The 26,758-nt window shown below is 47.0% G+C and overlaps 1 protein-coding gene and 1 long non-coding RNA gene across 2 annotated transcripts in view; both read left to right on the top strand.

Moving 5' to 3' along the window:
• MAML2 (mastermind like transcriptional coactivator 2) overlaps window positions 1-26,758 on the top strand; it is a 208,686-nt gene that overhangs the window by 53,056 nt on the left and 128,872 nt on the right. The gene's annotated exons all lie outside the window — the stretch shown is intronic.
• On the top strand, window positions 22,621-24,153 carry LOC311427124. The gene is made up of 2 exons (XR_014687215.1): window positions 22,621-22,849; window positions 23,326-24,153. It is a non-coding gene; the product is annotated as an uncharacterized lncRNA (long non-coding RNA).

The following is a 26,758-nucleotide window of genomic DNA, read 5'->3' as shown; positions in this document are numbered from 1 at the left end:
GGATCAGTAGGGAAAGAGATATGCTGGCAGAAATATATCTAGGACCTTGGACATTTGACAAACTGGATTTTATGGAGCATGCTTTGCTTGGGTCTATTAGTGGAGGGTTCAAAATCAAAAGCGAGAGGGATTGCTTGGAGTAAGGCACACACAGTACTAAGATGAGCCTCAGGACTTCTAAACCTAGCTGAAGAACAACCATAGTGCATCTGAAAAGGGTATGTTACATCCAGGATCCTGTCCTGTTCTGGCCAGGAGTGGATGCTAGATGAAAATGTATGAAAACAGACAAACCCGGCACAGCTCTTTTCGTGATGCTATCATAGGGCTGGGAGTTCCTGAACCAGGGACTATCCTTGTATGTAGTCATTCTAACGAAGTTTCCCTCCACAAGTTTGTGTAATTGCTTTTTTAACTTTTGGCCTCTCCAACAGCGGATGGCAATGAGTTCCAGTGTTTAATTTGCACTGGATGGAAAAGTGCTTACTTTGGTTTGCTCGAAACCTGCTGCCTGCTAATTGCATTTAATGTCTTTTTTTTTTTGGACAAAAAAAGGCAGGGTTGGAGATTCCAAAGTTGCTGGGTCACAAGACCCAGACACGTCTGCAGCTGTGTCACCTGCAATATCATTCTATTTGTCTCTTATTGTTGTTTCTAGCTTAAAGTCAATTTGGTGTGGGTTAGGATTTTTCATATGTGTGTATCTGCACTTGGGCACCCACCCCATGCCCTTTGGAAGCCAAATAACACAGAGGGCATGAAAATGGGATGCTTGAGAAGGGCCCCAGCTTGGGTCAGCTGGAACAGAAGGATATTGGAGATCTTTAGTACCTGGTTTTCGGATGCCCTCTGAGTAGCCATTAAAATTCACTACCACAGTTGCATGGGCTGCCACAGAAATCTTAATATGACCATGTGGGGATGTGCAGCAAAAGCTCTGACGGAGCTGACAGCAGCTGTCTGCTTATTTACTTACAGAAAATAATTTATGCTCCTACGTTCTCTGTCAGCTCTGTTTTTTCTTTCTTAATTTGTATCCTTGGAGGCGTTCTTTTCTGGTGGACGAGGAGGAGAAGCTACCCTCCCGATTCAGACCCCGAGGTTGAGCATCCAAAGCTGGCATCTCCCTGCTTGCCCTGCTCCTGTCTGGAAGGACGCACTCCCCCGCAGGTTTCACGTTGCGTCCAAGAGATGCTTGTAAACCCCGGGAGGTTTTTTTATTGGGACAATAATACCATCAGATTACAGTAGCAAAGCAATCCTCATGTGGAGACAGCCAGCAAAGCTGGACAGGCATTGTAAAACCATTTTCCACAAGCAAAACAAGTTGGACCAGTAGAAGCATGGCTTTGTCACTGTAGCTCTACCTACCCTAAAACCTGCTGGCTCAGGGCATGGTGGGAGCAGGCTCCTATCTCCTGTGATCTGGAAGAGAGGGTGGGTAGTGATGTGGCAGAGTTTACTCTTGTTAATAAGCTATTAAAGGTAATAAAATGAAAGTTGGCTGAGAAGACTTCCAGAAGGAACTCACTATAGTTAGGAGGGATGCAATAAAAGAGCAGATGAGATTAATTTAGGAAGAGTTGCACATGGGGAGAACTCTTAACAGTGGATGCCAAGTGATGGACTGCGAGTTAGCTGTTCCTCCTCAGCAAGGAGATCCTGGAGATGCCATGGTTATGTGAAAACCGCAGCTTTTAGCTTGATATTAGTGCAAAGCATCTTAGGAAGTTATTAGGAAAAGAGAGCAAAACAGAGCCATGTGAATTCCCTAGTTTTGCCTTTGCTTCTCAGAAAAAATATGCTAGAAATAAAAAAAGTCTGGGAGTTACAAAGCTAACCCCAAGAATAAAGCCATATCTAGATGACTGGGGCTCTCTGTCAGAAAAGGGAGTGATGGAGAGGATGTGACACAGGTGCTGAAACTCCTCAATGCCCGAGGGTGAGTGCACAGGAAGCAATTTGGGCTATTTCTTTCAGTACAAACCCTGTGGGACATCCAGCGAGACAAGGCAGTGCCAGGCTGGGGACAGGCAGAAGGACTGCTTGGTGCCTCATGTGCACACAGCTAAACTGCAGCACTCCTTGCCGCGTGATGCTCGACGTGCTAAAAATTTGCAAGGTAAAAAGCGATTAACCATAGCTCAGGGAGAAAAATCCATTGACAGCTACAAAATGCCAACAGCCCAGCTCTGTCTCAGGAGATTCCTAAGCTACAAACTGCTGGCAACTGGTGGGAAATACAAAGGATTTATTCCTATGTGTTTACCCCACTCCCATGCTCTTCCCTGTGTAACTGCTGGCAGCCTAAGTTGGAGACGGGATGCTGCGACAGACCAGCTTTGGACTGACCCATTGCAGGAATTTTTAAGTTTAGCACAACCCTAACTCACACCACTTTTATTCAGATATAATGGTGGGATCATGAGGTGGAACTACGATAGCAAAGAATCAAAGTAAGACAGGTTCTCCTGCAGGAAAAGTGATCTGTACTTCAAAAGCAATTACATTAAAATCAAAATAAGAAAGCGTACAGTGGAAAATTGAAAATTAAAAAAGCCATTTGAGCATTGGAAAAGCATCATGCAGGCATCCCTCATCATTTTCTGCTCTCCTCTGTCCGCAGCCTATTTCATGTGTGGTCTTAGCTTTCAGTCGCTTGCAAAAATGACTCACATTTTGAAATTTTGCATTATGAGAAAAATGTGAAAATTTGCAGCCTGGACTGGCTCCTCTTTTTCCAGCCTCTCAGAATGGGGAAGCATAATTCGACTCCCCTTTTTTGCAAGATAGTTATCTGCCCCTAGCATGATTGTTCAGTCCCACAGCATCACCCTCCCTGTGATGGCTGTAAGAAAAGGTGAAGGTTTGGCACACAGTGTGAGTGCTATTGCAGCCAGACCTGTGGGGATACTACTGTTTCTCTCTAACATAGCCACGTCTTCTCTGGCCCTACACTTTCCAGCCTAACCTCTGCAACGGCGTTTTCTGGGCACTACGATTTTGGGGGGCGATTCTTTGGCTTCCCCCCAGCGTGAGTTGCATTGAGATGCCAGGCAACGGATCAGTATGGTTAGAAGCGAACACCTGGAGTTCTTTCAGAACTACAGAAAGTAGGTAATTAATTATTAAGAAGTAATTAGCAAAGAAAGAGGTTTACTTCAAAGTAGGGATTTAAAATTTCGCCAGAAGACTGGTGGAGTTTTTTTTTTCCCTTTCTTTAGAAACTCGAAGGGTGGATGGAGCTAACCGTGCATACAAATACCCGGGTGCTGGCTGTGGGTTTGGGAGCACGCTCCACACGTAAGGACGGCAGAAGGGAGCTGCACAGCTGATCCCCATCACTTGCACAACCAAATGAATAAATATCCTACGTCTGAGACACCGAGCAGCCACAACTGTGAGTGCTGGCTCTGGAAAAAGCAAGCTAGGCAGGGACACTCTTGGTTTCTCTCCTCGCCCTCACCACCTGGGCTGAGTAGAGTGGCGGCGCTTCCCGCAGCCCATCGCGGAGAGCGAGGAGCTTCGAGGGACCCCTCCTGCGTCCCCCTGCCCCGGGATGCGGGCTGCCTGGCCGCTCGGCCTCCTCGCAGAGGAAGCAGCTGCCATGCAGGGAGCCGGAGTGATTCTTGGCAGGGCCTGCGGCAAAACATCCCCAGCCGGCCGGGTCCCGTGGGCAGAGAGGCCGGGGGCAGCGCAAGCGCGTTCCCGGGCTGGCGTTTCAGAAGTGCCTCCTTTTGTCGGCTTGAGTTTTTCCATTATTTCAAAACAGAAAGAAAGAGAGGGGTATGAGGAAGCTATTGGAGATATATAAAATAAACTCGGAGTGTGTGGGGGGGGACAGCGTGTTTCGTTGAGGAACTGTGCACTTGGTTCGAGGGAAGGATCGGTGAATGCTTATTATTTTAACAAAGACTTTTTCTGTCGTGAACAAGAGAAGCAGATGTTTAAAAGACGGACAGGAAGCGGCTGTGACAAATGAAAGGATTTCTGATTGAATTCATGAGCTGTGTTTCCTGCCAGTAATTCATTCAACTCTGGGCTAGATCAAAACATAATATTATGGTTTAATCACCATGCTTTTTAACACAGAGCCAGAATATACAAGCTCTTGGTGCTACAGGTAAAAAGCCATTAGTAAACTTGGCTCGGAGGCTTCTTTTTAATTCATTATTCATCCTTTTCCCTTAAAGCAAATACGTTGTCTATCAGCAAACACCTGAGAGCCTCCTAGAGAGCAGTGTTTGGGAATTTGCACAAGCAGGTGTAGAAAGGGTAAAGCACTTTCGGGGCACGGCAGCTGAAGCACGCTGCATAGAAGCACAATCCAACTTCTGTTGGAGTCTGAGAAAGCTCGGCTCCCTACCGACTGCAGGGAGCATTAGATCAAGCTGCTTTTCCTTGGGGGGAAAAAAAAATACAAAGAAAGAAAAAAAAAAAAAAAGCCTGGCTTGAGGATTTCTGTTTCTCAGCACTGTTGTGAAGAGCAGTGTGTGTGCTCTGGGCACGCATGCGCGTGTGTGCATGTGTTAATTCTGATGTTTTCTGCTTCTCTTCCTTCCTCCTAATGAATTCTATTTGTTTACAGCCTCAAGGAAAGCTTGTCACTAGAAATTTCCTTTTGAGTTTTCAGCTCCGAGATTTCACAACCACAGAGCCGTTGCAACACAGTGATAAACAAGCTGAGGGAGGCAACTCTGGAGAATTGAGGCTTCTCTTTTTCACCATTTAGTTGAGTAAATAGCTACCAAATGTGCCGAGAGGTAGAGAACTTTATCCCTATCTGTAACAAGTATTAGCAAAAGTGTGTTGTTTTGTTTTGATTTGATTTGTTTTGTTTTGTTTCTTAGTCAAACACTTAAGAGTAGGCACAGGAAATGTTGGGAGCAGCTTCTCCTTACACCACTGCCTGTCAGAAAGGGTTGGATCCTGGCATGGTACTCCTGGCACACAGCACCCGGCTGCCGGCTGTGTGGCAACAGGAAAAACTGGAAAGAGAAGTGGCAAAAGCTGCCTAAAGCTCAGTGTCACAGCCCTGGATTTGCACTTCCCAGGGCAAGCATGGGACCTGACCGACGCCTAGGAGCAAGAACCAGGAGAGGGAATGGCCTCAAGTTGCACCAGGGGAGGTTCAGGTTGGAAATGAGGAGACATTTCTGCTCAGGAAGAGCAGTCAGGCATTGGGACGGGTTGCCCAGGGAGGTGGTGGAGTCACCGTCCCTGGGGTTGTTCAAGGAGAGGTTGGATGTGGTGCCTGGGGACATGGTTCGGTGGGTAGGGGGATGGTTGGACCAGATGATCTTGGAGGGCTTTTCCAACCTTAATGATTCGGTGATTTGATGTCCCACACACAGTCACCAGGTGCCCTGCACCCATCCCCCTCGATGAGGACACTGAGGCAGCCCCTGCCAGGTGTCCTCCTCTGCAGGGTGGCTGCAGGGGGACAGTCCTTGGCTGCTGGGTCCTGTCCCGTATCGAGCATCTCCTTTGCAGGTCTTGGTCTTCACATTAAGCACAGAGATCCACTGGGATAACCAGGAGGACTTACTCTGCTGTGTTTAATCCGTTGTAAAGTTCCTGCAAGTTACCCTCTCATTATATAAACGTGCTGGGGGAAGCCTTGCAGTCCTGATTTCCAGGGTGCTCTGGGATAATGCAGATAAAGGCAGCTATCTGGAGGCTGCGATGAAATTCTAGGTCAAGGAATTTCTTAGGTGAAGAAAAATAACAGCTTTGGATCAACCAACATTTTTTTACCAATAACTGTGAAATTTAGCAGGTGGCTTTGGCAATGCAGAGGCAGAAGAGAAATATCCTGACATTTTCCAAATAACTGAAAGTTTGTTTTTTTCCAATGAGACTGAAAGTTTGTTTTGAAATTTGTCTCAGTTTTGTAATAGTAAAGAGCAGGATGAAAGAAAAATCCTTCCAAGGAAACAAAAAATGTTTCTTTTTAAGTTGAGCGAAGGTTTCTTCTGCTTGACCCAAACTGAACACAAGTTTTGCTTTTTTTGAAGAAGAAGAAAAGAAGGGGTTTTGGACCACCAAAACCAAAAAGAGATGGATAAGGAATAAATATATATATATATATATATATTTTTTTTTTTTTTGCTAATTTATATTTATTTGGTTGTGCAGTATAATTGCTGATACCAGGAAACATCTGATGCTGAGTGTCCAACCCACCTATGCACAGAAGACACAGCAGACATTTAAGGACCTAGACCACAGACCAGATGAGCCAAGGGACGCAGACAAGGGAACAAAACACATCTTCCCCCCGTTTAGTAGTAGAAAACAGAGGAGCCCCTCATCTGCCTAACTCACAACCTGATGCTGCCTCACAAACAGAGCAGCTACAGGAGGCGCAGCAGGCTCTGCTGCCAGCCTGCTCAGACAAATGGTTGGAGTTTTCCAGGCAAGGCAAGGCAAGGTGTGCGTTAATCCTGGCCGTGGTTTATCCGGGCAGGAGGCTGCCTGCTCCTTTTGTCCCGTGCTGCTTCTTCACCGCCAGCCTTGCGCCCAGTAAGTGGCTGCTCCTTGGTAAACAGCGTAATCGTTAAATGTCAGCTACTGCTTCGGGTTTAATTGCTTTTGAATTTTAGCGAGCAGCTCCTCATTCATAGCAAATTGGCATCTTGTACATTCAAGGCTGCGCTATTAGCTGCACAATAGCGAGGCTGGTTTTCTGTAAATATTGAGATTTGGTAATTATAACCCAGCAGTTATTAACATAGCACGGCAGATAAATGCTTCGGCTGCTGAATCTGCTGTGGGCAAACCTCCTTCCGGTGAGGAGCGTCTTATCAGCGCGTGGAGGAAGGCTCGAGCTGCCATCTTCCATTAACACCACGTTAATGAGCCAAGTGCCCACGCACCACGAGGAAAACATACCCTGAAGTGTAGCAGATGGGCTCAGAAGCCAAAGCCACACAATGGGGAAAACCTAGGAAATCATCGCTGAATTCAGTAGAAAACAAAAGCTGGGCAGCTTGGCCCTCCTCGTAGTAAATATCCTGGAGCAGCAGGCATCCTTGGATCTCGCTGGGTGCAGTCGTGGGCTTGCCATTGACTTAGGAGGACCTGGGTCTCATCTGGTTGCAGTCGGCATGTCAAAACTGATCCAGCAACCTCTGCTGATTGACCGAGCTCTGCGCCGGCATCTCCAGCGAAATCTTTCAGTGGTGCTCACGGAGGACTCGGGAGCCAGTCCTGGGGGGAACGGCACTGCTAGCCCACAGCAGGCCTGCGTAAATCGAGCAGCTTCACATAAAACAAACAAAAGCAAGCTGACGAATGTGATTGAATCAGTGTGGAGGGGAGCACCGGCGAGTTAATTGCGCAAATGCTCAACAACTGTCTTGTAGCCAGACGTGAATGACACGTCCCCACACGCTGCGGGATGTGCTGCGGCGTCCTTCCCGATAGTGGTGGTGTCAGAGCAGAAAGAGCACTCAGCTTTATTTGTTTGCTGGGAGGCAATGGCTATTGCACGTGGGTTTGGGAACATTTCTTCTGCAGGGCAGCGTAAGCCTGTTAACCTTCCCATGGTGCTACATCACTGCGCCTCGCTGTTAGCGGGGGTGCTGTGTACGTGAAGCACAACTGAAATTAAGCTAGCTTTTAGTTATACACCTCAGGCAGAGTGAATGCATCCCTGAAGTCCTCTGGTAAAACTGTGAGTAACTCCTGTTTTTTGGGTGCTGTGGTTTATGGGCAACAGTACGAATATCACTGTGAGCATTGGTTATGTTAGCCTAGCAAAACTTCCCCTCTTTCTGTTTGGGAATGCAAAATGATTTCAATATGGGGGAAGATGCTCCTTGTTTTCCAGAGTTTTTGGTACCGTCTGGAATTTTTGGACAAAATTGCTTGCCTGCAATTTGTACAGGTGTTGGTACAGCCGTCACTGGGAAAAGGTTTTTAGTCAAAAATGTGATTTCCAGTCATACAGAGGGATGCCTCAGCCCCAGGTGCAGGAGATCCAAGGTGCTGGTGTGACTTAACAAGGGGCTGGATATGCTTTTCTTGCCTCCTGTGACGATGGCTGGTTGTGTTTTATGTCCCTGCCCTGGTCTCTGTGTCAGTGTGCCTGGGGAAAATGCAACCGAGCCTCGCACCATGGAGATCCTCAGCCTGTGCCTGCTCAGAAGGGGGAGCAGGCACATAAAAAGGATTATTAGAAATGAGGTAGGGAAGGGGTGAGGGCTCTATCACACATCTGGTCCCCCAACAGAGCTCAGCATGGGGCTGGGGTGGGCCAGGAAAGGAAGGCACTTGGCTGGAGTTCACAGTGCGGGGTTAGCGAGGTGGGAAGGCACCCTCAGACACATGCTTCCAGTTTTCAGTGGCCAAGAGGAGATTTTGGTTCATAACACACACAGAGGCCTGTATTAAATATATTAAAGCGATAGTTGGCTCTGTGACCTGCATCAGAGCTGCCAGAGAGCCCTGGTAAGGCTCATTCCCCGTGCTGTTCCAATCCAGGATTTTGGCCGGGGCCCTTTCCTGATGAGACAAATTTTTGTTTCCCTCCCTCTGCTACACAAACAGCTCGTCACCTTTTTCTCATCTGTTTTCATTATAGAGGGAAAGTAATTGGTACATCTGGGCATTATTGGAGAAACGGCTTGGCTGAAGCCATAATGTGGTAATTAGAGACTAAGCTGAGCCGTGCCGGTACGCTGTAACTACATTTGCCTCTGAGTCCGGGTATCATCGTGTGTCCATTCGGATGTCTTTTGGGAGAGGGAGGAGAGGGAGGGGCGGCGTGAAAAGCCGACCACGTCTTGCCTATCCTGGGTGTGTGTGGTAAACCTCTAAGCTACAAAAACCCTACCATCACAGCAGCAAAACAGCAGTGTGCCCTGCTGTAGGACGGACCGGCAGCTCATTTTCCAAAGGGCTCGTTTGCCCGGGGATTCAATTATCCCGTGTACGACAACTGCTTCTGGTCTTCTCTAGCTGCAAGAAGACACCAAACAGAAATAGCTCCTTTTCACTGCTTTGGTGGTGCTGCCTGCTAAACAGCAGCACATTGCTGCTGGTACACCACAGAAGCCAGCGACCTAATGCAGAGGCTGACAGCAGGCTCTGGCAGCACCCCGTGCCTTCTGAGGGAGCAGGGAGGAGAGCAGAGGGAAACAGAAACCTCAAATGGCCCTATGGGTCTGTGTGGATGTGTGGCTGCTTTTTTTTTGTTGTTGCATGGGGCTCCTAGGCACATCTTCGCCACGACCCAGCCTCCCCAGCCCTCACACCAAACTGTGCCATGGGTGGTAGAGGGGCTCGGGTCTTTGGTTATCTCTCTGTATGTCATCGCTGTGCTGTAGGGTTTGAGAGCTGTGGAATTTCAGAATAAAGGGGAAGGACAAGCCTCCTAGAGCTGGGCATGCTTCTGGGTCACCGTGACCTCCGAAACAAATGGCTCAGTCTGAAAGTTTCCATATGTCCAGCCCCAGCGGCAGTGGCACAGTGCTCCACAGCCAGCAGCCCGCAGCCCTTGTGGAGCTTTGTGTTCTGCCTTCCCAGCGGCACACCACGGGCAGGAAGGGTTTTTTTCCCAGGGTGAGGCTCATCCTCCACAGCCAGTGTTGTGCCAAACCCTGCACTTCCTTCAAATGCCAAAACTTACCTGCGTTTTTTGGTGCAGTGGCAGTTTGTGTTCATACAAAACTCCCTGCCCACGTGAAATTGGCATACCTCTGGTCTGTAGCAAGCAACATATGACCAAAATATTCAGGTAGATTGATGTAAAGGTCTTATTCTGTACATACAGAAAAATCTGGAATGGGAACGGGGGAATTTACTCACGACACAAGTGAGAGTGGCATCGGCAGAAGGCAGAAGACAGAGCTGCAGCCAGAGTAGAGCATGGCTCTACGGGGCTGGACCTCTGCAAACTCCACACCAGTTGAATATCCAGCTTTATTTCCATAGCTACAGACTATTTCTTTCTTTTTGTCGTTTTCTGATCAGGGGAAAAAAAAATAATATGTCCTTTTGGGCTTGACTAAAATGGAGCGATCTGTTCATTTTGCTGCTGAGAAGGGAAATTAACTTCATTCTTATCCGTCTACCTTATTAGCACAAATATTGCGTCTGCATTATCCTACCCCACATAAAGCCCTGTACAGTAGAGCCTTTTAATTGTCTGGCTAATTGTTTGGCCTCGGAGCTGTCTATTTCCGATTGTCTAATTCTCATTAGAATGCCAGCTGACACCGAGTCCTCCAAAGCTCCTTTTAGCTGCTTTTAACCACTTCTGGACTAATTTGGTGGTGTTGAAAGCACTTACAGAAAGGCAACCAACAATAAGAAACACAGTGCAAATGTTTCTCTTTTCTAATGCATTCAACATTTTAAATCTTGGCCATAAAAGAGTTTTGATGCTGGTTTAAATGCATGTATCCCTACAGAGTCACAGCATTGTTGTTGGTGTTCAGAAGCGTGTAAAATACATGGACTGAAAACCTAGGCACAAATGCTTCAGTCCTTGATCTGAAATATCTCCTCCTGAAACCAATGTTGTGTTGTTTTTTTTTCGCCGTATGAATAAGGAATGAATCATGATGGCAGGATGCAGGCCCTCAGCTAGAGAAAGGATCGGTCTGTATTACAGTGCTCTTTGTTAACCCGACATTAAGCATTTTTGAGGACAGCCTACAAAACCTAAAAGAGACAAAATCTTTGGTTCACTCTCTAAATTCAGCGCCATTTATTATTGCCATGCAGCCCTTTTATCACTTCGTGAGACTTCAGTACCCAGAATTTAGCTTAGTCCAAAGCCATAGCTAGAGTTTCTTTCTGGTGCCTGTTCCTTCAGTTATCTTCTTTGAACAGATCTCAGTAATCCAGTGGATCACATGAGATTGGAGCACAGCCCATGCTGACAGCAAACTGAACAAACACAGGCAGGTATGAAAACCCAGTGGGGCAGGACTCCCACTGAGTCGTGTTCCCCACCACATCCTGGAGAGGCGGCAAAAAAATGTGTTCTTGCCAGGTTTCGAGTGACATTTGTTAACCTAAAGAGGTGTTAACATGTGGCTGGCTACTGAAACTGAGGATATAGATCTGCTGTGGTTTCCTTATCAGTTTTCGCACTGGATTCCTTGATTACAAATACAAGAGAAGAGAAAGAAAGGCGTTGGTGCTGCATGGGGGTTTCCTGGCTTCCTGCAGATGGGGAAGATGGGTCCCTCTTGGGTGACGAGTAACCTTTGGCTACTGGGAGCCAGAAGAGCCAAGCTCCCTTTGCTTCATCCTACCAGCTTGTTAGGCAGGATGAAAGGTTTGGGCAAGCCTTGAAGCCTGGGAGGATGTCCAGCCCTGTGAGCAGATGCAGGAGGTGAAGGCACCTCCTAGGGCGTGGGGACAACCAGCACCAGGTCAGCCATAGCAGCATGTTTTGGAAACATCACATGAAAGACAGTGAGATCACTGCTTTACAAAACTGGCATTTGGGGATTTTCCTCTCAATTCTTGTAGGAAAAAAAAAAAAATAAATAAATTGAGGAGCCAGCTATGGAGTTGATGAAACTCCCTCATGTTCTCCCAGCCCGTTCTAGGACTCGTGTTGTGTTCCCCCTCTGAGTATCTTGGCACCACTGTCCCCCGAGATATGCTAACTGCGTATCGCAATGCTATCTGCAGCCAAAGCTGCTAATGCTATTTCCTGCCAGCGAGGGCAGCTGAGCCGCTATGTCTGGCGTATACAACTTCTGTTTATATCTTGTTCAGAAGATGGAGTGGCAAAATTTTATAGCAACAGTTTCTTCTTCTGTGGCAGATAAAAGGGGGAAGAGAATAAATCTCCCTGCTTGCAAGTTGGGGTGTCTGTTCCAAAAATTGGTCCCGGAGACCACAACCAGAGTGATCACGATTCAAAGAGCAGTACAAGGCCACTGACTCAGCCTGGCAGCTCTTCTTCCCGCCCTGAGATGGGTTATTTCCTATATTTTTCCATCCTAGTTCCACTGCTCTGGCAGGCTTTGTTTTCGGCGTATCCTTTTAAAGAAATATTTGAGCTGCTTTTGCCGTGGATTTCTCTTCCTCACTTTCTTACTTTCTAGAAAATGCTCGTGTTCTCCCTTGACGTTTTTGCCTATCTGATGGGAGAGGATACTGGCTTACTGGTGTCGCCTTCAGCTGTGAACACAGACGGAATGTATGGCTTTTGGGGTTGTATTTATAACTGTTTTAAAAGCATGGCAAATGTCATCTGCAAAAACTCCTGCTATGCCGTTTCTTCCCCCGGCACTGAACGCTCTGCAGCTTCTGCGGCACACGAGGCAGGGATCCTAGGCTTGGCATGAATTATTGATTTTCTAGCTACAGACACTTCTCCGTGTTGTTCGGGGATTTACCTGAACGTAACACTTACTTGAATTGTACGCTTCATGGGAGCTGTGTGCTTCCCAGCTAGAGGAGCTACCCGCACTGCTGCTCTCCTGCCTCACACGGGGATAGGTTAAAATGGAAGAAAATGCCACATATTGTCTATTGTATTCTTTTTTTTCAGGTCTGTGCCTGCATTTAAACTCCTAATTGCCTTTAGGTCTCATGGCCTTTGAAGTTTTTTTGGCTTCATCTTGTAGATTTGGGGGTGGGGGGTAGAGGATGAGAGGGTTATAACTCAATTCTCTAGCCTGATTTTTTTCAGATATCCACAAGCATCTGATTTGTTTTCCCTGATAGCTTGGGTTCCTAAGGAAACAAATCCTATCTAGTCATGTTTCTTGTCCATTATAACTTCTGTGCAAATCTTCAACCAGATTCAATAGAGGCGTAAAGTTCTTCATAAGATCCCGCAGTTTCCATGAAAATCAGCCTGGTTAGAGGAAGGAGGAGGAAATCAGACTGGCGGTGGAGGAAAGGTAGCTGTCACATAGTTTTCAACAGCAGCAGACAACTGCCCAGCCAGCATGCTGGCTCTGGCCGCTGCGATTTGTCCCAGCAAACAGGATGGGAGCACAGGAGAGAGCTCAGCAGGCTGCTGGTAGGCGGTGGGGTTTTGAGGACACAGAACAAGCAGCCCTCAGGCACCAGAGTTTACCAGCTCCATTGCTCACGGGAAGATGTTGTTAAATAGGAAGGCCAAACAAACATTTTCCTTCCTCCTGATTTTTGTGTCATTTCTTTTTAAGACAACGCTGCTGAAAACAGGAGCCTAATGTTAGCACAGCTTCCCCAGAAGAGGTTTCCAAGACTCGGAGCTCCCAGCAGCTCATACTGAAATTAATGGGAGCTGCCGGGACTCAGTGCTTCCAAAAATAAAAGCGCTCTGCCAGTGGTACAGATGCAGATGTCTAAATTTAAGCTGTAGCTTTTGAGCATCTAGGGCCTAAATCCATGTCTGAGCACTTCAAAACAAGCGGCCTGACTTTTGTAGGTACTGAGCAGCCGTACTGAAGTCTGGGGAAGTCAAGGGGTAGATGTAGGTGGATGAAATTTAGGCGCAGGAGTTGGAGCTCGTGGGTCACACACCTGAGAGCGGGGGCTTTCAAAGCATTCAGCCCTGGTGTAAGCGATCTTATTGAAGTCGACGGGGTCCAGAGGGAAAGAGTTAAGTCAACACGGAGCACTTCAGACAGCTCCCGGCGCAGCATGTACATCTGTGTTTAAGAAGGATGCCGGAATAAAAAATACTTTGCAGGTGCAACACGGCCAAATCGGCGCGGTGGAAGAAACCATAGATTTTAAAACCCTTGGACTGAAGCAGTGGCTCTTGCAGCTTAATGCTACACGCATACCAGGGGCTTTTGGTATTTATTTTCCCTGTGTGCGTTGTTGTTTTAAGAAAAAGGAACAAATAGAGAGCAGTTGGCTCGCAGAGCCTGCGAACTCGGCGGGAGCTGCCAGTGGCCTTGCTAGCTCGTTGCGCTGAAAGGAGCGGGCTTGTGGAGTTACAGCCGCCCTGTGCACCGCTCTGCCCTGCTCCTGCCCCGCTTCAATGGGGCTTTGTGTGCAGGCAGGGGCTGCCCAGCCAGCCCTACTGATTCACTGCCTTGCCGGGCAGACAGGCTGCCTGTAACCCTTTCCTAGATCCACAGCAGGCTTTTGATCAAAGCTTCCTTTTTCTTTTTTTTTTTCCTTCTTCCAGCCCCAGGAAGAAAAAAAATAATTAAAAAAATCGCATTCTTTAGGCCCTGATTCAGCACAAAGTAAACAAGCGGGAGTTAGGATATTGCTGGAGAGGGAGCCCTGAGAAGGTCCCGTGGCCGCCGCGGCACCACCGGGTAACGCGGGAGGAGCGCCGGCACTGAACCGAGGGAGGCAGGGTTTATTTGATCAGAGGTGGATGATTGATCACCTTCCGCTTGACAGCTGCAGGATTAAATGTACTACTGAGTCAGAGGTGGCTGCCTATAAGGAGATTTACCTGTAAATGTGCCCCCAGAGTGGAGCAGTCTGGATTTAATAAAGATGCCAGATTTACCACAGGCAAATGAGAGGCTACGCAGGCCCGCGTGATTAAGTGACAAAATGGAGGTGGAAACTGGGAGGAAATGAGGTGAAACGCAAGGGAACGACAGCTCGAAAATATGGACTGAAAAGCGGAGGAGGACAAAACACCTGGGTAGGAGACTTGGGAGGCTCTTAGGTGTAAAAAGGCAGCAGAAACACTGTTCAGATACCCTTATATAGCCTTGGCCTTGAGTTTTTGCTTGTCCTCCACTGGAAAATGTGGCAAAACATTGCCAAAGGTTCCTAGTGCTATTTATGGAAATGAGATAAAATTGAAGCCAGGTTTGGGGGTAAGCAAAAACCTCCTTGTTCCAGAGCTGTGAAACCAAAACCCTGGTTTGGATTAAGGGCCCGCAGGATCTGCATCTTCCAAGCTTGGGAGAGGGGAGCTCACGGGCAAGAAATCCCACCGGTGCGCCTTGGTAGCTGCTGGGAGCCGGCTGTCACGGCCCTGCGATACTGCAGAGCTCTGGTGCTCTGTGTATTTGTTTAAACTTGACAAAAACTCAGGCCTTTAATCTGCAGCAGTTTATTTGAACAGGCCTGGAAGACAAGGTTATTGTTGTTGTTGTTTGAAAACCCTGTAATTGAGAAGCTTATCCTGGAGATTTGTGGATGTGCGTCCACCTAAATATTTGAGGCTCTGCGTGTGGAGGGCCCAGCGTTCAGAAGCGAAAACTGCTTCCACATGGGGAAGAGCTGATGTCCAGGTCAGAGTCCCAAAAAAGAGGCACTGAGCAGTTCCCTGTTAACAGATGTGCCCGTCCCCATGTCCTGTATACGTGCATCCATTTCCCCTTTGCACATGCAGCTTGGGAGCGACCCGTCCCTTCAGGAGTTCACATGCCTGCGCACTCAGAGGACACGTCTTTGGTGCTGCCTTCAAAAATCTGGCCCTAATTTTAGGCCAATTTACTATTCCGATGAAACAAACCTGCAGAACATGTGGCGCAAATAGCGGTCGCCTAAGTGGACTGCACGGTTCAGGTTTGATTTGTGACTTTTCTTTGCATTCCCATTCATGTGGGAGCCCGCGATAGGCCTTTAAACAGAACAAACCAGAGCCGTCCACAGCTGCCTTTCATCACGGACACGGCTGCAGACAGGCTGCGGAGCAGAGAGCCTCTGTCTGGGGCAAGTGCCGGGACTACTGTGGAGGACGGCGCACGCCACGGGCAGCGGGAGCACCGGGGAGGCACGCTGCGGGGTCGTCCTCAAGGCAGGAATCACAGCCTGTTGGAAATTCAGGTGGAAATTCAGTCTGTACGGAGAGGGGGAGAACAGGAGAGAGAGAGGAGGGAGGAAGAAATTGTAAAAAAATAGAAAATAAAACCATACACGCGCCACAACGCTACGATGGAGATTTGGTAGTGGATTTTAAATCACATTTAGACATAAATCCTTTGAGTTCACAATTTCCATAGATTACTGGCATCTGTGGACCCCAGATAGAGTGTAATCACGGAGATTGTTCTAATCTTCCTATGGGAGGTTTTCAAAGGAAGTATTGAATTACACCAATTCGTAGCAGGGCTGGGTTTTGACTTGCAAGAAAGTGCTTTAAACCCAGATGCATACATTAGTGCCAGGGCTACAAAGTGAGGGTATAATGCTTGTAACTTTCATACATCCCGATGTGTAATTCGTGATCCGGACAATAAAACTTCACAAGAGAGATGTGGGCTCAGCTGCGCCCGGTGGTAAGCATATTACAAACCGTCAGGGCAGCTTAATATGTTGCCATCTCTGGACTTTCTGTGTGACAGTCCCTCGGAGCACATCTCTGCTCTTTGCAGAGCAGGGCTCGACTCCTGCACCAAGGCTGACACGTGTTGTTTTTGCCGAGCCTAATGGGATCCTGCTGCAGTGTGGCATTTCGTGCTGTTGCCCTTTTTGCCTGCCCCTAAACCCAGCCCTCATCACAGCCTGGTTGTAAGGAAATCTATTTGCTATGGCAAATATTGTATATAGAGAGGAAAGCTGTGGTGCCCCTGCTCCTCACTGGTACATGCATCAGAAGCCACCAGCAGAATGAACCTAATTCTGCCCACACCTGTACAAATGTATGCTGAGATTGTTTCTACTGAACATGCTAGGTGGGTGTGGAAAGCTGGTATGAGATGGAAATCCCGATTGCTGTGTCAGATTCATCACTGGGACACTAAAATGAATGGGATTACACCAGGGATTACACTGTCCCCATATGGGTTTTTATGCCTGGTAACTCCTCGACTTTAATGGGTATCAAATTTGCGCCTGCTATACTGGGTTCCGCAGCTGAATGCTTTTGCTCCAGTGCTCAGGGATTAAACAGACAATTGAGTTTTCTCAGAAAGGATGTAGGAAACGTAAATCAAAACGAGAGGCCCTGGCACCGGCTGCAGCACTGACAGTGCTCACAATGCCAGCTGCCTCCGGCCGCTCGCAGTGACCGGTGGTGGCAGCGCCGGGCCGTGGGAGCTTGCATGTCCCCGCGGCCTGCTCCGAGGGATGTCACCTCCACAGCTGGACATGGGCTTCCCGTAAGGCCAGGATTGCTGGTGTGTGACCATCCTGGGAGATGGTGGGGTGGCCATGCTGTGACCAGCAGTGTCACCGTCACGGCGGCACAGCTCGCTGGCTCTGCCCTATTCAGCACCGTGCTCAAGAGCCAGATGCTGGCGTGGGGAAATGTTTGCCTTCACTTTGCATTCGGATGGCTCTGAAATTTTAGGGGCCTGTCAGGGGAGTTTGAAGGACTGTAAGGTGGTGCTGTATCTGCCCCAAGCAGCAAAGTGCTGAAGGGAAGGAGCTGACCTTGAGAATGGATTCAAGCTGGGCTGTGGTACTTTGCAGTCGGGATGATCTGAATTACCGGAGGGTAAACGTTTTTGGTACCTGCTCGAGAAGCAGTCAGCACTTTTTAAAATGACAATATGAGTTTCCAGTTTGCGGTTTACTTAGGAAAAAAAAAAAAGACTTTTTAGTTTCATTTGGTTTGGAGTTTTCGTTTCATTTGGAATAGCACTGCTTCCCTGCAAGGGACCACAGAATGTCATTCTCTGCAGCTGTGTGACAGCCACACTGTGCAGAGAAACCTGCTCCGAGCACTTGTTGATGTCCACATGGACGCCACGTTGCATGGTGGGACAAGTGGTGGCCATGACAGAAGACTTTAAGGATAACTTGATGCCTGACATGAGTGTGATGTTGTGACTGTGAGGCCAAACTGGCTGCCTTGACAAGTGGAAGGAAAAAAGATACAGATGCTGGGGAAGGCAGTGCTAAGCACCACCACAGCATGCTCCATGTTAGCAGCTCTTTGTTGTCTTCCATGGCACAGTGGTGTGAAACGCATCCCTGGAGTGACTGTAGGGTGTAAAGGATTGTGTTGGGCAGCGTGGTCTGCAATGCCAAGGGTGCCGAGAAGAAGATGGTCACACTGCGGTGTGGTCTCACGAGCCCTGTGCAGTTTTGGCAGCCACACTTACTGAGTTGGCTTTCCTGTGTGAGGTTAACAAGGTGACAACCTGGTGCTGAGCTTGGCATGGGCCTCCTCTCCATCACCTACCTCAAGGATCTGGGTGTCAGTGTGTGCATGAATGTGGGAAGGAGGCTGTAGCTTGAGTTGGGAGCGGGGTAGGCCTTGTGATTTTCAGGGTTCTGGGAGTTTTTTCCCCTTTGTCTCCTGCCCAGAAAAAAACACTTGGGTTGATTTTGTGTGTGGAGCTTAGCCTGGTTTAATTCATGGCAAGCCATTTCCCAGGGTCCATTAAACTACTTTAGCTCTGAGTGTCCTGCCCCGTGCTAAGCGTTCTCCAACCTTCAGCCACTTTTCATGTGATCAGGTTGTGAAGTGACACAGACTGCCTGCTGGCACCTACGTCCTGGCTTAACCAACTTGGCTAAGGGGTCATACCCTCCGGTAGTGCATGGGCCAATTATCTGTGTTGCCTCCTTAGCTGAAGCAGTGCAACTTCTGTCCGCAGGTCAGCCCTCTTGGCTGGAAACTGCAGAAGTGACCTGCTGGGAGTGATGATAGGGCTTTGGGCTTCTTGAAAAGCAGTCAAACATTTGAGGAGACACTGTATATCCCAGCTGGCTTAAGGTGGGATTAGAATACAGGGCTGGTGGTGAGCTCAGTTCCTAGCTGGGTCTCCCCAGCTGTGCTATGCAAAGTTGCACACTGCCTTCCCTGCACATATTCTTGTGTTCTGCATATCCATATTCTGCATGTCCTGCAGCATCTTGGTATCAGCCTCTCCAAGAGCACTACACAAACACAGGTCTGCAGGACCCAATGTGCTCTGTCCAGGTGGTTTGTGTGGCTGGAGGATGGAGTAGGGGCTCATTGCAACTGCAAGCACAGTCTCAGAGGTTGGATTCCTTCTCCAACACCTCCTTGCTCTGTGGGTCTTCTCCTTTTCACCTCCTGTTTATTTCCTCCATGCTGTCAGCAGATCAGCAGGACGCGTTAGCTGAAGCATAATTCTGCGCTAGAGCTGGCTGCCATCCACCCTGTTTGGAGTCGCCTCGCTTCACGCAGCCATATATGCATGTCCAAAAACACTCTTTAACTTTACCAAAGATGTATGGAAGAGCAGCATATATACATGCAACAAGAGCAGTGCTAAGACTGATTGAGCTGCCTGAGTTGTCACAGGCTCTGTACAGACCTCTGTCTCTCAGATGGGACTGCATTCATGATGTAAATGGGTGCTTTAAGTTGATTTACTGAAGGTTCACTTACAAATACAATAGGATTATGAAATACGGGTATCCTCGAGAAGATTATTCTTCACAGAGGGGTTATTTTCTCTGCCTCTTACCTTTCTGAGTTTAAAACCCAATGATTTAGTAGCTGAGAACTATCAGGGGAAGACAGCAGTCCTGATTTTTCTCTGACATATGCTAAGGTGAATTAATAATAATTCTGCGGAAGGCAGTGAAATGGTAATAACCAGGATAAATCTTGGTGAGTAAGAAATGCACGAATGTGAGTCCCATTTATTTTCTATAACACTTAGGCAAAAACTTCACCCATTATGCATGGCAGGTTCCACTTGTATCCCATTGGAAAGATGTCTCTTCTGTGGTCATAGGCCCAAACTACCATGACCAAAGCAACTGCACCTTAGCGGAGTTCTCCATGTGCATACACACTCAGCCTGGGGCCAACATAAAGTACTGAGACTTATTTCAACCCCTCTTAATTACAGGCTGAAGTAGGACAAATTACCTTGCTGCAGGCTTCCACTATGTGCAAAATGAGTTACCATGGCTCAGCTGACACATGTGGTAGGAATCCGGATTGTGGACACATCAGTGTAGTGTCTGAGCTGCTTCTTTACTCAATGGAGACCTAGGCAATTCATTCAGTGGAGTCTTGGGAGCAATTAGTCCAACCAAACATTGTCTTTTCCTATCTGCAGGTAGAGTTGTATTCACCCACCTCAGTGTGCTGTGCAGGTTAGAGCATACCCAAACTCTGCGTTACCCGTTCATGGTGTGCAGCATGTTCCTTGACTTCCCCCGGGGCCATTTATGGAACAAGGCTCTATACGTCCTGGATAAGGGTATCAAATACTTCGAGATACTCAGATATAAAATGCCATGTCAGGGCACGTCCTTACTTTTGTTTGAGCTGTTTCCGAAGGGCTGCATGCTGTCAGTGCTTTGCAGGTCTGTGGACAAGACTGTAGGATGTGTAGCAGCCTGTGTTGACTCACTGGATAGAATAAATCAGAGGCATGTTGGAAGAATGCAGCGTTTAGTAAGATAATACCTGTATTGATCTTTCTTACTGCAATTATTTCTGTCACAAAGGTATCATCCTAACTCCATGCCATAGGGGCAGAACGGCCACGATCCTTCATTTTCAAATGGGGTGCAGAGAGCCAGAGACCCAGCGCCATAAAGGTGGTGGCACAATCATGTCCCAAAGCAGTAGGACATGATTGTTCACCTGTTAGAATGTCCCAAGATCAGTTTTCTGTCTTGGCAACTCAAGCTCTCCCAAACATTTAATTGGCACATCTCACCACTCCCAGTAAGCAGTATGAATGTGTATTCAGACCCTACTTGGGAAGCTAGAAGACTAATAGTTTGGATGTGGTGTGTGGTGTGTTGTTGGTGGTGAACATTAGAGAACAAACAGCAGGTTAGCATACATGTCAACCAACTGAAGAGAGAGCAGGGCATGGTTTATATGGAGGTGGAAAAAGTCACAGCACCTCCTCTCTTTGATGAGGAGTACAGGGCAATGGTGCCCAGTGTAGTGAAAATCCACATTAATGAGTCTTCATGGTGCAGCATGGAGCAGTGCTGGGAGCCATGAGAAAGCTATGGGAAGCTAGTACGGAAAATGTGGTGTTTGACCTTCTCCATGTATTATTTTTCTAATAGAACATTGTCATTTTGCTTGGTGGAGTAGAACCATGATAGTCACAGACTTTCCATAGGCTTTGGTGATGCAAGATGATTCTCTGAACTTGTAATTTGTTTTCCACACAGACAAATCATAACATTTCCCTATTTAATGTGGAGAAATCCAGATATAAACTACATGAGGAGAAAAACACAGTCCATCACCAAAGAGCTGTGCCACTTCTCTCCATTTGATGACTAATAGTAGAGTGCCTTAAACCTCATCCCTTCGTATCATTTGGATTCCTGACAACTCTACTCTCTCATGGGATGAGTAAATATCAGTCTGTTCCCAGGAAGATTAGCTAGTAAAATGATGGAGGGAAAAACAAAACAAAACAAAACTTTTCAGCATGTTGCACTTAGTCTGCCCTCCAGACTTCAGGCTTTATTTTTAAGATACTTTTACTTGCCTACATTCATAAAATGCTGGAGTGTTTTTTTTGTTTGTTTGTTTGTTTTTAAGGCATATTTTTTCTTGCCAAAACAGCAAAGTTGAGGAGGGATTCAGCACTTTGAATAAAAACCTTTGGTCTGCTAGGGAAATAAGTTGATAAAACTACAGTCGGTTATAAAGCCTGCTCACAGCAGCACAGAATGTGTCTTTCTCGACTTGAGTCAGAGCCCTCTGTACTTGAGGAGTTACCTCTGTAATGTTGTGTGGAGCACCAGATGGGGATGAAAGCAATCCTGGCCCACTGCAACTCAGTGAAGTTCAGTAAAGCCATATTTCCCCTCAGCATCCCTGGGAAGAAGGATTCAGTATATTTTAGTGATTAGAAACTTGGGCCTTTAGTCTCAGCTGCTTATCTAGACTATCACTACGGTCAGCAGAAAGAGACAGATGCCTTCAGAAAGCATCCATCCTGGCCACTCTCCTTTGGTTGAGTTGAATTGCCCTCAGTAGGTGATTCTCTCCCTGCTGACCAAGGGACTGTACTTCTGGGGCATGGAGGCTGAATCACATGCTAGATGCCAACACAGCCTGAAGGGCTGTTAGCTATAGGAAAAGGAACAGCAAAGCTTAACACAAGCTTCATCACTGCCACCTTTTCTGTAGACCTCTCAAGGGTTCTTTGGAGCACAAGGCCTCAAAGCTTGAGGCTCTTCCCAGTGTCACAGGGAGACTCATATCATCCACCTCTGCTGAGGGGACACTGGCCTTTCTCCTCCTCCAAGATCCGTGTTGTAGACAGAACTGTGGTGTATATATCCGGGGGCAGGGAGAGCCTGTGGCAGGTCATGGATGGCCATCATGGACTTCTGTGCAGTTACTAAGAGGCTTCTACTACCTTTTGGTTACATGGTAAACCTGATGTCTCTCTGGCTGGGCCTTTGCTCATGTGGTCCTTCCAAACTCTCCCAGACATTCAGAAACCTGGATTTCAGGCAGACATTTCACTTGGCTTGAAGACCCGGTTCCCTGTTGCTGGTGGTATGGAGACATGAAGCACTAGTGAAGGGAAGGGCCTCATTTCACAGGCACTTGGCTTTCCCTTTGCAGCAGAGAATCAGGATCCAGCATTCTAAACTGAGTTTCTTAACTGCATTTCACTGAAGACGGATTAAAATAGACACCTCAAATACAGTCAAGTGATTTATAGCATCTGACTCTACAGGCTTCTGAGATCCAGTTTATATAACAGATGCTCTACATACACAAGCTAATCCCTGCCATTGACACCAGCTGAGGACTGTTGACTTCATTACTCAGACACGATAAACACATGCTGCCGCTTCCCCAGGTCATTTTATCCAAGAAATACAAAGCTCTCTACTACAGTTAATGAGTTAATCAGTGTGATGCCCCTCTGTAAGAGCAAGTTTGCCCAAGTGCAAAATGAGGCATTGAGAAACTAGAAGACCTGTGCACAGGCACCCTGTGCAAACTGGGACAGAACTGGAAAAGCCACTGACCTTGTCCCTAGCTGTTAGGAACTGCCTCACCTAAAGTGAGACAACTACACACAAAAAGGTAGCTATTCCTTTGTTGTTCTGTTGGTGGTGGTTTTGTTTGTTTTTAATTATAATGCTATTAATGTTTAGGAGGATCACTTTTCATCTACTAGGTTAGGTTTTTTGCAGTTGCAGCTACCAATGACTTGGCTCACTGAGCATCAAACTGAGTCATTTCTTCTGAGGTTTCTGCTTGGGATGACATATGTAGTTTTGTTTCTGAGGTGCATAAACCACTCTGGGACTCAAGGCAGTGCTGGGCTTTGAGGACAAAGGGGAGGAAAAAGAGGACTTGGGTTTTTTCTTGGGATCTAAGCTTCATGTTGGGTACGAAACATTTTGTGATTTCAGGAAATTCACAGGTTTAAGAAGGGGAGATTCAGGAGTTAAATTTGTACTTGTTAACTAAATGAAGCATGCACATCTGCCTTTGAGAGTGGGTCAGGAACACGGGTGCTAACATCTTGCTTCCGTTCTTGCTTTTGTCCTCTCCAGTGCAGCTGATGGTTTAGAATCGTATGGTCAAAACCGAAACATACATCAACCTGGGTGATTCCTATCTGATCACAGGGAAGGTTTCTAACTCTGCGAGAAAACTGTATGCCCTGTGCAACAGATGGAAATCTCTACCTTTTGTCTCTTCAGCAAGGGACAGCAGGCACAAGGAAGCCGCTCTCCCAGCAGCAGCTACCGTACTTGATTTAGCTTGTGCCTTCTTCCTGCTGTGTGAGAGTTTGTATGTTAGAAAAACAAAGTGCATATCCTAGAGCCGTGAGCAATACTGCATCTGCTTTGCATTTCTGCACTAAGCTGGCAAAACACTTAAGCATATGCTTAACTTGAGCTGTGGCATGTGGGTTTTATCAGCCTAAATAGAGCTGCTCACCTACAATCGGAGAAGATAGGGTTGGAAAGGACCTCAAGAGGCCCAGCTCCAACTTCTCCTGTCTTACCTCAAAGCAGGATCATCAATTTCTGAATCAGCTACCTGTATAGCCTGTTCCTGCAAACTTCCAATGATGAGACTCCTCTTCCTCTGAAGACAGTCTCTCCTATGCACGTTTCTGTCCTTTGGCGGCTTGGGACCAGATTCAAACAAATTATAGCATATTATATTTCGGAGAGTAACTTTATGCGTGGTTTCACTCATTTGCTTATTTCACGTAGAAACATGGCTTTAAGCATTGTTGATTCAGTTTTAGAGAGGTGTTTTTTTCAGGGTATCCTGCATTAACCTTTATCAGAGGGTAGGGTGCACGTTTGACAAAGTAGCATTGATATCTAAAGTGCTTGTGACAAATATAAGTGTAAACTTTGTAATGACGTCTGTCTGTGTCTGGTTATTTTCCACCAGCAGCTTCCTGGAATGTACTTGGAAATTAAGTAAATTTGAGGTAGTTTTAAAAATGGGTGTATTTAGTAAGAGGGTGCCTAATGGTTTTTAGTAAGTCTTTCATGCAAGTGTGCACATTCATTTTGCAAGAAAGCTAGTTGTGTGGAAGAAGTAGCAAACGCCGTTTTAAGCAGGAAGAGGTGTTATTTACTTCGAGTGAATTACTTTTCACATTATCCTGCCGCATAACACAGACATTATTAGACACACACACAAACAAAAGTAATCACAAGCAAACTTCTTTACATTGAGGTAGGCTGTGAGTTCATTGATGCTCAGGAACACATGAGGGAGACCTTGTCCCCTCCGGGCAGGACTCTGGCCTGTATTTGTCATCAGGGATCCTTCTTAGTGAGAGACAGAGGAGGAGCAAAGCCAGATCTTTACCCTGGCCCTTCTCTTCAGTAGGGCAGTGAGGGCAGACAAGCCTGAGGAGCACTGCAGTCGTGCCACCACCAGGCCCTAAAAATGCACTGACTTCCTTGTGAAGTGAGGACAGGCCTCATGTCGGCCATGGTGACAGGAGGGGTGCCACCCGGCCATTCCTCAGCTGGTCCAGGGTTACAGCTACTCCTCTCTCGGGTTGAGCAACAGCAGACAGCAGCTAATTTTGCTTCAGCTTCCAGTCAGCCTCTAGTCTACGTGGCCTAGATTTGGCTTTGACTGTAGACCCACAAGATGCAAATTTGACCCGTGCAGGTTCAAGGATGCAGTCTTAATTTCAGCAGAAATCCATCCTCAACACACTGCAGCCAACTCTCTGCTAGAGGGTGGTGGATGCCAGTGAGGATGGACCTGAAAAGGGCACTGCCATGGTGGTACCAGGATGCTCCATGTGTGCCATCCAGGTGTTGTCCTGCTGGTGGGGGACACCCCAGCCCCGCTCCTCCTGACTGTAGGAGCAGGTCAGGCATGACCAGGACAGCCATTTGGTTCATTGTCCTGAGGTAAGCTGTGGTGATCAGGTGCTGGGCTCTGTGGAAGGTCCTCCAAACAGCACTCCTCATACCCTTTGAATGCCTTAGGAAGCCTTTTCCCATTTCCTGACCCTCCTTTTCCTCACCATTTAAATACCCTTTCTCCACTCAACCCTAACATTTCCCATAGTTGGTCTTGGTGCTGGAGTGCACCAAGCTCTTGCACTCCCTAGGTCTTGCATGAAGCAGCATGCAGAAGCTCCCAGCTACCCCAATCACCCTTCAAAAACAACATATGGCAGAAAAAACATCTTCATTTGCAAAAAAAATAATAATGTTTCTCCTTGCAAAGGCAGAGATTCCTACAGGGGCCACGGGGCTTCGTGGGCAGCCAAGGTCTGGAAATGGCACCAGTGCAAGGCTGCAAGCAGCACCATACAGATGCACCAGGGCAGGCTTTGCTCGGTTCAGGATTTGTCAAAGCATCTAGAAAATGACTCATTTATTTTTTTTCCACTCCTCTCGAGAACCCACTTTTGGAATACATCCCTGTAGCTGGTCTTGGCCAGGTCTTTCACAATGTTGTTTACAGTTCATTTTTAGGCTTGTTGCATGCAGTAAACTCTCGTGTCATTTCAGGCAGCAGCAGGTGAAATAGTGGGGAAGGAAAAAGATGAAAACTTCTGGAAGAGCACTCTGCCACACTGTTGCTTAGCCATGCATGCGGTACATCTAAAAATAACAGCTAATGGAATGGGAAGCCAACAAGATCTGTTGATTTATAATGGCTTTTTTCCTGGTTTATTGCTTGAGTGCCCTGCCCACTGAAATTTGACATTGCAGCCAGACTGCCATTAGATAATAAACGAATGCTCTTCTCTTTGTTACTGTATAGCCCTCTGAATTTCTTGGCATGAGCCATTCTTTTCTAATATCATACAGGCAAATTAGACAGATGACTTCTAAACTAATTAAAGGATTTTGTTCCCTTCCAGTGATAGTTATTAGGAGATACGTGTAGGCTAAGAACCAGTACAGGAGATACATGTTTGTATCTGACCTGGATCTAAGAAATGCACTTTGGCAGGATTCATATTTAATTTTAAATATGTGCTTGTATCATTGGTTTGCATCGAGAAACACAGAGATAATAAAGTGTAGGTGTCCAGACTTTCTTCCTTTCTACTTTCAGAATTAATCCCCAAGTTGTCTTTAGAAAGAATTTTGTCACTAGTAAAACAAAAACATGTGAGACTATTGATCTCTTTGTATATTTTTACTTTTAAAGGCACAGTAGATCATGCACTGAGAAAGTAATATTTTATACGGTTTGTAGAAAATAAATCTGTTTTATCACTGCAATAAAAAAGGAGCCAGATGTTTAGAGGAACATGTTCCATATGGAAGAGGCTTAAAGTTGTGGAACTTGCTAAAACCATGCAAAGCTACAATTATGGAGAAAACAGGAAGACAGCTTCCTCCCTGAACATGCAGCATTTCCCAAGGAGGAAGCAGGCTTTTTTCTGCACTCTTTGTTGATTCTGAAGCCGAGAGACAACTATTAGGTCAGGACCATAAAAGGCTTATGTTGGCAATGACATCAGTGGTAAAACCGCCC

This window comes from Aythya ferina (genome assembly GCF_964211825.1).
Source record: "Aythya ferina genome assembly, chromosome: 1".
Lineage (NCBI taxonomy): Eukaryota > Metazoa > Chordata > Aves > Anseriformes > Anatidae > Aythya > Aythya ferina.
Note: the sequence above shows the minus strand (reverse complement) of the source record. Positions and strands in the feature narration are given on the sequence as shown.